Here is an 11,075-nt window from a genome sequence, read left to right on the forward strand (position 1 = left end):
CTTTAGGGATTCTGCCTCATGAGACCTAAAGTGAATGGGTCTGTGGATGGGACTGCAGCTCGGTGTTTCAGGCGGTGTTGAGGCTGACGAGTGCAGCTGTCTTCGTTTTCTCTCTTCTGTGAATGTTCGTGTCTTGGGTGGCACCAAGTCCCATGGATAATGGCATAATGGTCCAATGGCATAATATTGAAGAGAATACATTGGACTGTATATTATTTTAATAAAGGAGGAGAAACGTGGCTAAGCGCACGAAAAAGTACGGTTGGAGGAGCCGGGGTTGAACCCGGGACCTCGTACGCGCGAAGCACACGCTCTGTCACTGAGCTACACCCCCACCCGCTCGAGGCTTTCCCGGATCTCCTATAAAATTTAAATTGTATCTGTGGCTCGCATTAGTTTCTGTTGAAACTAAATGTGCCCAGTTCGACTAGATTTCAGGAAGCACCTTCATCGTGAAAGTGATTTAGGTCAGCAGTGGCGTTTTAGCCTTTTCGTGTGAGATATAGGAGTTTAAGTTCAAGTCTTGTTGAAGAATCATGTTTCCTTTTCCTCTCTGTTATTTCCAACTTTTATACGGAAATCAACTGGGGCTTTCTAAAGAGCACGTTAGCGTGTGTTGCTCCATCTCTCAAGCCTGCTGTTGACTCGACTGGGTTCTAAAAAGCAGGATGGGCGGGGCGTGGGGGCGGGACAGGTCAAATGCAGGACTGCAACAGATTGAGAAAGCCCTAAATGTGTACAGTACAGTGATTTTTTTTTTTTACGCTGTCCTGACCTAGGCAGGCAACTTTGGAGGCTCTTTCAAGGATCTGCGAGATAGATGAAACAGTGAATTTAACAATGAAAGGCAAGGGAGAAATTTGAGGAACAAGGTAGATTGATACAGGATTTGGACTCTTACTGAAGTCTAATACTTAGTATTTAGGAAAGCATGCAGGTTGGATTTTGCAGATGGTGATACCTTTTGCAAAGAATAGTAAATATAGGAGGAGGGGTGAGAATTGTTTGTTGTTGTTGTTATTGGTTTGTTGATTTGTGTATAGGTAGGGCAATAAGAGGGAAATGTATAGTTTGGGTTTAGAAATGACAGAATTTAAATGTCTGTGGATTCGCCTCTTGAGGATGTCTGCCCTAAGCACATTACAATCTGCAGACATCTCTGAACCCGAATTTCAGATATTTATGTGGCTGGGAGGAGAGGGCTCTTTAGAAGTGGGTAGAGTAAGGACTTAAAGTTATCCACTAAGCCTAGTAGATAAAGAACTTATTATTGGTATTAATGGAAAAAAAAAAAACGGGATTGCTCCTACATCGATCTCATTTTTTAAAGTTTATACTCTTTGCTATGGTCTTAAATTTTCCTTAGAACAAAAGTAAAAGTCTCATTTCCTACCATGAGCTTCCAGATAAGATGATTATCTCTTCTTTGACCCTCTTTGTTGATCTATGACTGTTTTAATTATAGCAGACTACATATCAAACTTCTCAAAATTGAACGACTTTAAACCATCCATTACATTTGCTCACAATTCTCTGGGTCAGAAATTTTGGCTGGGTCCCTTCTGCTGCTTGGAGCCAGTTGGGACTGTTCACTGCTCTTTATTTAGCTGGTAGCAGGGTTGGACTCAAAGGTCTGAGGAGGCTCCACTGTGGTGTATCAGTGCTTCTCTATCTAGTTTCCTGTTCACTTTTCTCTCCATGGTTCTAGGTTGGGCTTTCTCATAGCACGCTGATCCCACTGTAGTCAGACTCCTCACAGAGCAGCTTCTGAGACTGGCTATTGCAAAAGAAGCAAAAGCAGAACCTGCAGATCATGTAAACTGTCTGTGCAAGGAAACAGCATCACTTCCTCTAGTCCCCAAAGGAAAATCTTTGAGCAGAAACACTGTTCACAGGGGCTGGTTTATTGAAAGAGAGGGTCTCTTGCTGCCACAGCATGCATTCAGTGCAGAGCATCTCGTTTTCGCCATCTTCAGGTACAGTCGAATGGGAAGGAGACAAGGAGACGGTTGACTTCTTAGAAGCCAAGACCTCTCCATTACCTGATTTGCCTGAAAGTGAAGTATTCTGTATTGCCAGGGATGAACATTATTTTGTCTCCAAAATTAAAGCAGATCAATGACGGGATTTTCCCGTCGTTTTTTTCAGGCTCTTAACTGAAGAAACAAAAGCCTGTGTTTGAATTCCTGTATTCTGTTCCTGGTATGTAATAAAGGATCAGGGACAGTTGTTTGTCCAAGGCATTCGGCTTGCCATCTGAAGTGTTTTTCCAGAGACAGTTGAGATCTTGCTCACATCACCCTAATTTCTCTCATTCTCTTGTCTTTAGGATTAGCTATTCTGGCTAAAGAAGTTGCACAGGGGTCTCTCCCTCTCCTTCTCTCCTCCACTCATCCCTTCTCTCTCCCTCTTTCTCTTCCTCTCACTTGGATCTTCCTTTTTTAAGTCCTATTGCAAAACGATGGTCCAGGTGACAAAGTTGGTTGCATTTGGGGATGTTGAATAAGTCTTTCCTCCTCCTTTCTTTCTTCTGATGTTTCACCAGTCATTTTTACTTTCCATGTGAGCAGAAAAACAAAAACAAAAAAACAGAAAAGTGGACTCGGCATCCCTGAAAGAATGTACCAATGTGGAGCAAAACAGAAAGAAATGCCTCTGGAGGTGCTGGGCATTGAACCCAGGGCCTCATGCATGCAAAGCATGCGCTCTACCACTGAGCTACACCCCCCGGACAACAACTGCTTGTTTTGTGATATATTAGGAAATGTGGTATCTTCTGTATTCTTTGGCAAGGCCATTTGTGTGTGTGTGTGTGTGTGTGTGTGTGTGTCAGAAAATTTATTCTGTTAACTGAATTAATTCTACGTTTCTAAATTGGATTGTTTTCCAGAATAGTAAATTCTAAGTCCAGATTTAAACCATTCCTGCTCCTAGGTTCTTCCCAGCCAGGGACAGTCTTCTCTAAGATCTTCTTACTGCCCTAATGCCTGTGTTTTGTTTTGTTTTATTTTTGAGAACCACTTTGGAAAGTCTTGAGTTAGGAGTTTCCCTTCATTCTTTTTCTCTACCACGTCTTTCTCCTCCACAGATCACTCTACCTGATTTCCATTGGCTGTCTTGTCTGCACCCACCTCTTCAAGTGTCTTTGGTCTGTAATCACTCTCTTCCTCACTTTCTAGACCACTTGCCTTTCTCACCGGCCAACTTCAAGACCAGGATATCTTGCTCTAGAAAACCAAGGAAGCACTTTGACAGCCTATATGCAAAATGAAAATCATTATTGCTCATTTCCAATCATGTTGGGTTCCTCAATTCCATATCTTCAGAAGTGGTCTTCACCCTACAGCTGGTTCGAAAGTTTAGAAAAGAGAAAAAAAGGAGGCAGGGTAGAAGGGAGGGAGAGTTAGGGAGAGAGGGAGGGAGAAAAGGGGAAAGAAAGAGAGAGAGAGACAGAGACAGAGAGAGGGAGAGGAAGAAAACGTTTGAGTTCCACTCCCTACTTCTCCCTGCCTCTCCTTTCCCAAGCAACCATTGATGTAATTCCTGTCACTATAGATGAGTTTGAATTTTCCAAAGTTTTATGCAAATGGGATCATATATTTACTTTTTTGATTTCACTTCTTTCACTCATCATAATTATTTTGAGTTTCACCCATGTTTAACGTATCAATAGTTTACTCCATTTTATGCTGAGTAGTATTCCATGGTATGGATATACCACAATTTGTTTATCCATTCACCCATTTAAGCTAAGCACTTGGATTGTTTCCAGTTATTGGCTATTACAAATAAAACTGATACAAAAATTTGTACACAAGAATTTGTATGGACACAATTGTTTTATTTTTTCTTTTGGATACATACTTAGGATTTCAGTGGTTGGATCATGGGGTTGGTATAGCTTCAATTTTTTAAGAAACTGCCAAAGTGTTTCAAAATAGTACTTTTCTACTACTGCTAACAGTGTATGAGAGTTTCATTTCTTCTGCATTCTAACCAACATGTGGTATGGCTAACATTTTTAGATTCTAGCAACTCTTATAACTGCAATGGTGTGTCATTATGGCCTTAATTAATATTTCCTTAATCACTGATGTTGAGCTTCTTTTGCTTACTTGTCATCCTTATTGCTGCTTTGGCAAAGTATCTGCTTAAATATTTTGCTATTTTTAAATCAGATTTTCTTATTGTTGATTATTTAGAGCCCTTTATATATTCTGGATGTAAATTCTTTATCAAATATATGGTTTGCAGAGGTTGTCTCATGGTCTGTGACACTTGCCTTTCTGTTCTCTTAAACATATTTTGCACAGAACAGGATTTAAAATTTTTTGATGAGGTTGCATTTATCAAATGCTTCTGTTGTCTTATCTACAAGATATTTGTCTGACCCAGGGTCACAAAAATTTTCTACGTAAGGGACCCCACACATTTTTTCTTTAGTTTCCTTAATTTTTTGAGACAGGTCTGGGTTAAGTCACAAGATGAGGAAGAGTGGAAAGTCTTTCCGTTGGAGCCCAATTACCTCTCTTCTGCCCTCCTTCTCACCTATCTTCCCTTGCTGCCAGGAATTGGATCCAAGCCATATAAGAGAGAGGCAATAGGTTCCCCAAATTTCTGAGTAAGAAAATGTACTGGATGATTAAACAGCAACCTTTAATCTGAATCTCCTAAAACAGAAGTTGAGAACAATCCAAACTTGGAAAAATAAATACTGGGAAACTTTGCTCCTGGGTAGCATTAATAGCTCAGCTGGGAGAGACTTAGACTGAAAATCTGAAGATCCCTAGTTCAACCCCAGGTTTTGGCAGGGTGGCTGCTTTGGTGAACTGAGGACAGGAGATTCTATTTGCCACCTTCAAACTCCATAATAATTACACCTTTGAATTTATGTTTTGTAACCGAGGTTCAATGGGATAGTGGAGCGTAGTATGTGAACAAAGGAAATGAGCACAATGTGCATGTTTGGCTTTCCCTGCATCTCTTTCTTCACACAGCGATCGTAATGCTCCTTGGATTTTGGTGTGTGAAATAAAGGTGAACAATAAAATTCATGCTGATAATTTACAATGTTAATTCTACTTAATTAGAATGATATTAAATAAGCAAATGAAAAATACATAATAGGTTGAGAAAGACCAACGAAGAAAGGAAAAAGCCTTATATTTTATTGTTACTTTGAATGGTACTTTCTCTCTACTTTTTAAATTTTTTAAAATATTATTTGTTTGTTTGTTTACTGGATGACAGGACAGTCAAGAGGAAGAATCGATGTTGGGGAGAAAGCCACAAACCACTGCTTACACGTGACCCCAAGAGTGATCGTATATTATACTTCAGATTTTTATTTCAAAGGAATTAAGGCAAGGCCTTACACGCGCAGCCGTAAAGATTCTGGATTTCTGTTAGAGCACAGCTGATATCAGCGCTGATTTTACACCTGGCAAGGCAGGGGCAGGTGTGATGGCTGGAATACAGCAGGTGGAGAAGGCAAGGGCAGGGCCAAGCCGGGGGTGGACTGCAGGCTTCTCCTCCTGTTTTGAGTACAGGATCTTGCATTTTCATTTTCACTGGACCTGTACCTTATGCAGCCCGGCTGGTCAACAGTCCATCACCATTCATAGTATGCTTTCACAAAGTTCTTGGATTAGATATACCAATCTCCGAGGCCACCCCCAGGCTCCCACACACATATAGGTGAATTATAACCTCAAGAGCACCTGTGGGTATCCTATTAAAATTCATGCCTACAGAGTTCCCTCTCGGAACTTCAATTAGTCCGTTCATGACTATATGAAATCAAATTGGGACTTGATCCCTGAGATATCGCAAGGGAACTTGTGGTCTGTATCTATAAAAAGACACATTGAGAAAACAGGGTTGCATGCTAATATCACCTCATTGCTCTTTGCTTCCTGAATACTGTCTTGACTTGTGTGGCTGTGATCAAACCAGTTCCCCTTTGTTTCCAACGTCTTGGGATGCTGTTACGTCTGAAGTCGTGGGGTGCGTAGTAAGGGCCAGGGAGCATGCGGAGGGGAGGCCTATGGTGGAAATAAAAACTACAAGATAAGAGCAAAACGCTTCCGCGAGGGGCGAGCAAACCTGCAAACAGAAAATACCCCTCAGGCCCCGCTGGGATTCGAACCCAGGATCTCCTGTTTACTAGACAGGCGCTTTAACCAACTAAGCCACGGAGCCCACACGAGAGGTCTCGGAATTCTCCCTTCGGAGATGGATCTTGCCCTGCGGCCGTTTCTGAGCAGACCCCACCTTTTCTCGGGCTTTCATCCTCTCGGTTTTTGAGCGGCTCAGAGTCCCCGGGTCGCAACGAGCGCGGCCCACGCCCCGGTTGGCGGGTGTTCTCGCCCTTGGAGCCTGGACGCGCCTCGCGGGAACCTGCAGGCGGAGGCGGAGGCGGAGGCCGGGGGCTTTGCGCAGACATCCCCGAGCACCGACGCGGGCGGGACGCCGCAGGAGAATTGCTCGTTCTCAAGGCCGGTTTGGTGAAGGGACAAGACGCGCGCCGCTGCAGCAGGGCCTCTTCCCTTTTCGCCCCTTTTGCACCTTGACTAGGTGACTACAGGCGCCCCAGCCCCGCGGTGGGCGGCGAGGTCCTGCGGACCGGGCCCCGCGCTCCCCGGCCTCCGCGCCGTCCCGCGGGGTCCCCGCTGCATCCCGAGGCCCGAGCCGCCGCCGCCTGCGCTCGGGGAGGGGGTTTCCAGGACCAGAGTCTGCAGAGCGGCCCCGGGAACCAGGCCCTATGGAGAGGGAACCGCACACCCGCGGGAACCCGAGGGCCCGGCGCGGGGCAGGCGGCTCCGGGCTGGGGGGCGGGGGCAGAGGAGGGCGTTGGTGGGGGGCGGGGGCGGGGGGGAGGGGAGGGGAGCCCCGCCGCGGATTGCAGGCCGTCTTCTACCAGGTGATGCTGACAGGACGGAACGGCTTGGCGCCTCCCCCCCCGCCCCCTCTCCCGTCCTCTTCTGTGAGGTTCTGGTGGTGGCTGTGTCCCAATTCACACTTTCTGATTTTTGTGACAGTTGCTTTCCCGTGAGTTGGAACCATTGTGGTGAGTGTCTAGTCTGGCACTGTTCACACTGTGTTCCTTTAGCAAATGTGTACGGTCCTTGGGTTCCATTTCTCAGCATTTTTGGAGATAACGAAAGACGCAAGAACGAAAAGAAGAGAAAAATGAGGGAGCTCGAGAAGTGTTTCCTTTGGTCTCCTTCACCCTCTGAGCGGTGCCTGGGTCTACGCACAGGCTGCGGAGGAGCAGAGGGGCTTCCGGGGTTCACCCCACCACCGCCCTCCTCCTCCTCCTCCCCCTCCCCCCCGCCCCTGCCCCCACCCCACCCCCACGCCGGGATTGGACCCACCCGCGCACACGCGGAGGACGGTGGACGCCGAGTTCCTGGGCGGCAAACGTACTGGACAGACGGACAGTCCCACCTGAGGCATCTGGAACCACCCGGAGCGGAGGTGGAAGACGAGCCGAGTGTTGAGCGGGAAAGAGCCAAGAAAAGGCCTTTTCCCAGCGGCCGAGATAGCTCAGTTGGGAGAGCGTTAGACTGAAGATCTAAAGGTCCCTGGTTCGATCCCGGGTTTCGGCAGCCGCGAGCGTTTTGTCCCGTCGCCGGGGTTGTGGCGGGTCCCGTCCGCGCAGGACCTTACAGGACTGATGATGGACTGTGCGCAAATAAAACTTCACATTTTACACTCTGAGTTTTGAATTTCATAAACTTAACGTGTCACTAAATGGTAATCTTTATTTTTTCGAATTTTTGAACTAGTATCTGGTGCTCGCTTGGGCCGCACATGCTCGGTGCACCTGGCCCGGCTGTTTCGGGTCGGCACCGGCAGGCGCGGGGACGGGGACGGGGACGGGCTGTGGCTGCCCCCTCCGCTCCTCTCCGCCTCCCACCGGTTGTCTCGCCCTTAGTCGCCCAGACGGTAGCAGATGCACAACCGCGTCAGGGTCCCGCGAGTCTCTGCACCGGGAGGTCCCACCGCTGCCCTGTTCCCACCGCCCACCCCTTGACCCCTCAGTTACGGAGCTCGGACTCCGGCTACCGCATCGCGCGGGGATCTGTGTGCACCTGGTTGCTGGTACCCACGGAGGTCCTCGGCGACGGGACAAAACGCTGGCGGCTGCCGAAACCCGGGATCGAACCAGGGACCTTTAGATCTTCAGTCTAACGCTCTCCCAACTGAGCTATCTCGGCCGCTGGGAAAAGGCCTTTTCTTGGCTCTTTCCCGCTCAACACTCGGCTCGTCTTCCACCTCCGCTCCGGGTGGTTCCAGATGCCTCAGGTGGGACTGTCCGTCTGTCCAGTACGTTTGCCGCCCAGGAACTCGGCGTCCACCGTCCTCCGCGTGTGCGCGGGTGGGTCCAATCCCGGCGTGGGGGTGGGGTGGGGGCAGGGGCGGGGGGGAGGGGGAGGAGGAGGAGGAGGGCGGTGGTGGGGTGAACCCCGGAAGCCCCTCTGCTCCTCCGCAGCCTGTGCGTAGACCCAGGCACCGCTCAGAGGGTGAAGGAGACCAAAGGAAACACTTCTCGAGCTCCCTCATTTTTCTCTTCTTTTCGTTCTTCCGTCTTTCGTTATCTCCAAAAATGCTGAGAAATTTTGATAAGGAACACTAACTTTGAAACCCAATTAAGCAAAATATTATCCCCAAAGAGAATTCCATTCTTCCAATTATTAGCAATAAGAATAATTTACTCAACTATTAATATACTCTAATTTTTTTAAGGTGGAAATTTTTTCCTCTCTTGTTATGTAAGTATATCCTTGATTTTGCCATGTGACCTGCAAATTCTAAAATATTTACCTTTGGCCATTTACAGAAAAGGTTTGCCAAAACTCCTGTTCTAGAGGACCTTCTTCATTGAGTCATTGAGTCCTTGAGAAATGTGTTAGTGAGGAGACCAACAGCCTCCTTCCCAAGAAGTGCCTGCAGTGGCTATTCTCTTCTGGCCAAGAGTGACAGTCATAGACACTACAATTAAAATGATTCCTTGAATCCGGTTGTGATGATGCGATACTGGAGGAGCTGTCTCTTGCAACTGGGCATCCTGGATCTTGGGAAATAACTATGGGGTGAAATCAGAGATCGAGATAGGCCTGCAGTAAAACAGACCTGATTCTACTGATCACAAGATCTCTCCCAGTCACCCTCTGACCGATAGACCACGGTGGCATTTTGTGTTCCAATATTTGGTGTCAGTTCAGAGTCGTGTTCAATAATCTCCAAACATTCTATCTCCAGCACACGATTGTCTTGACAAGTGGAGTTTCTTCTGGGAAGGCTAGAAAAAAAATATTTGCCATATACATTTTTAGCTGTGTACCAAATACCTTTCTCAGGTGGGGCCAGTATCCTCTTCATTCAAGGAGATCTAGATTGGATTCCTGATGTATGAGATACCAAGTGAAGAAAGGCCAGCCAGAAGCTATCAGAGTTCTCTGTACAGGCCAAAATAATAGACACAAAAGCTATTGCAGTTCTGGAAGAATTCTAAACATAAATGCCATGAACAAGGTCATGAAAGATGTCCAGGGTGGTGATTCCTACGACTTCTCCATTCAGCTGGCCTATTTGGCCTGTGCCGAAGGCAGCAGCAAACTATTGTGAATTTAAGGAAGTGATGATTTCAATTACAATGAAATTATTTCCTTACTGGAACAGATAATCATGGCCACTGGTACTTGACGTGTGGCTCTTGCTGTAGAAAATTATTCATTCTTCACGATGATAGAAACTGACCATTTGGGGCTGAATTCTGCCTCTCCAAAATTATGTGTTGAAGTCCCACTCCTGTGGTTGACAGTTCCACTCAGACTGCGACTGTATTTACAAATAGGGCCCCTCAAGAGATAATTAAGGTAAAATGAAGTCATATGGCTGGGCCATAACCCAGCATGACTTATTATGGGCTGCGTCCTTAGAAAAAGAAGAGATAAGGACACAGAAAACATGCAAACTGAGGAGAGACATGTGAAGACACAAGAAGGTTGCTTCAGGGAGAGAGACCTCAGAAGAAACCAAACTTGCTGACATCTTGATCTGGAACTTTGAGCCTCCAGAACTGTGAGAAAATAAATTTCTGTTGTTTAAGCCATTGAACCTATGGTGTTTTATTATGGTGGCCCTGGCAAACTAATACAGCCATCAAGCATGGTTTGTCGTTGGTTGGCAGGGCCAGCAAGATACTTCTGCTCTCACCATAGGATCATTTAATATTCCCAGCCTTTAATAATCTAGTCATGGAGGGATCCCTGGGTGGCTCAGCAGTTTGGCGCCTGCCTTCTACTCAGGGCGTGATCTTGGAGTCCTGGGATCCAGTCCCACATTGAGCTCCCTGTATGGAGCCTGCTCCTGTCTCTGCCTCTCTCTCTCTGTCTCTCTCATGAATAAATAAATAAAATCTTTTAAAAAAATAATCTAGTCATGGGACATTGATCACTTCTCCATTTTTCAGGGTATGGCATTGGCCCATTATATTGATAATCACAGACTTATTGGACCTGCTTTTGACCCCGTGGTCTAAAAGTAGCAGGTGCTTTAGACTCATTGGTACAATACATGTGAGCCACAGAGGGAGAAATGAGCCCTACAGAAGTTCAGGAGCCCGTCATCTCAGTAAAATTTCTATGGAGTATGTTGAGATAGCCGTTCAGAGGTGATGAGCAAGTTGCTGCCTCTGGCTTCTACCACTAGAAAAGAAATAAAATGTCCAGTGGGTCTCTTTAAATTTTGGAGGCAGGACAGAGTCATTTGGACCTAATATTCTGACTGACTTACCAAGTAGCTTGGAAAGCTACCACGTTTTTTTTTAAATTGAGATATAATTGACATATATCATTATATTACTTTCAGGTATACAACATAACGATTCAATATTTGTATGTATTGCAAAATGATCACCACAGTAGGTCTAGTTAACATGTGTCATCATGCAGTTACAAAATTTTTTTTCCTTGTGATAAGAACTTTCAGGATGTAATCTCTTAGCAATTTTCAAATATGTAACACGGTGTTATTAACTGTAGTCACCATACTGTACCTTACATCTC

General features: G+C 46.1%; 4 non-coding genes across 4 annotated transcripts; 1 reads left to right on the top strand and 3 right to left on the bottom strand.

Moving 5' to 3' along the window:
- Positions 1-2,656: 2,656 nt before the first annotated feature.
- Positions 2,657-2,728, bottom strand: TRNAA-UGC (transfer RNA alanine (anticodon UGC)). The gene has a single exon. It is a non-coding gene; the product is annotated as a tRNA-Ala (tRNA).
- Positions 2,729-6,127: 3,399 nt separating this feature from the next.
- Positions 6,128-6,201, bottom strand: TRNAT-AGU (transfer RNA threonine (anticodon AGU)). The gene has a single exon. It is a non-coding gene; the product is annotated as a tRNA-Thr (tRNA).
- Positions 6,202-7,537: 1,336 nt separating this feature from the next.
- On the top strand, positions 7,538-7,610 carry TRNAF-GAA (transfer RNA phenylalanine (anticodon GAA)). The gene has a single exon. It is a non-coding gene; the product is annotated as a tRNA-Phe (tRNA).
- A 539-nt stretch (positions 7,611-8,149) lies between these two features.
- On the bottom strand, positions 8,150-8,222 carry TRNAF-GAA (transfer RNA phenylalanine (anticodon GAA)). Its single transcript has one exon. It is a non-coding gene; the product is annotated as a tRNA-Phe (tRNA).
- Positions 8,223-11,075: the final 2,853 nt, after the last annotated feature.

The sequence above is a fragment of the Canis lupus genome, chromosome 37, assembly GCF_048164855.1.
Source record: "Canis lupus baileyi chromosome 37, mCanLup2.hap1, whole genome shotgun sequence".
NCBI lineage: Eukaryota > Metazoa > Chordata > Mammalia > Carnivora > Canidae > Canis > Canis lupus.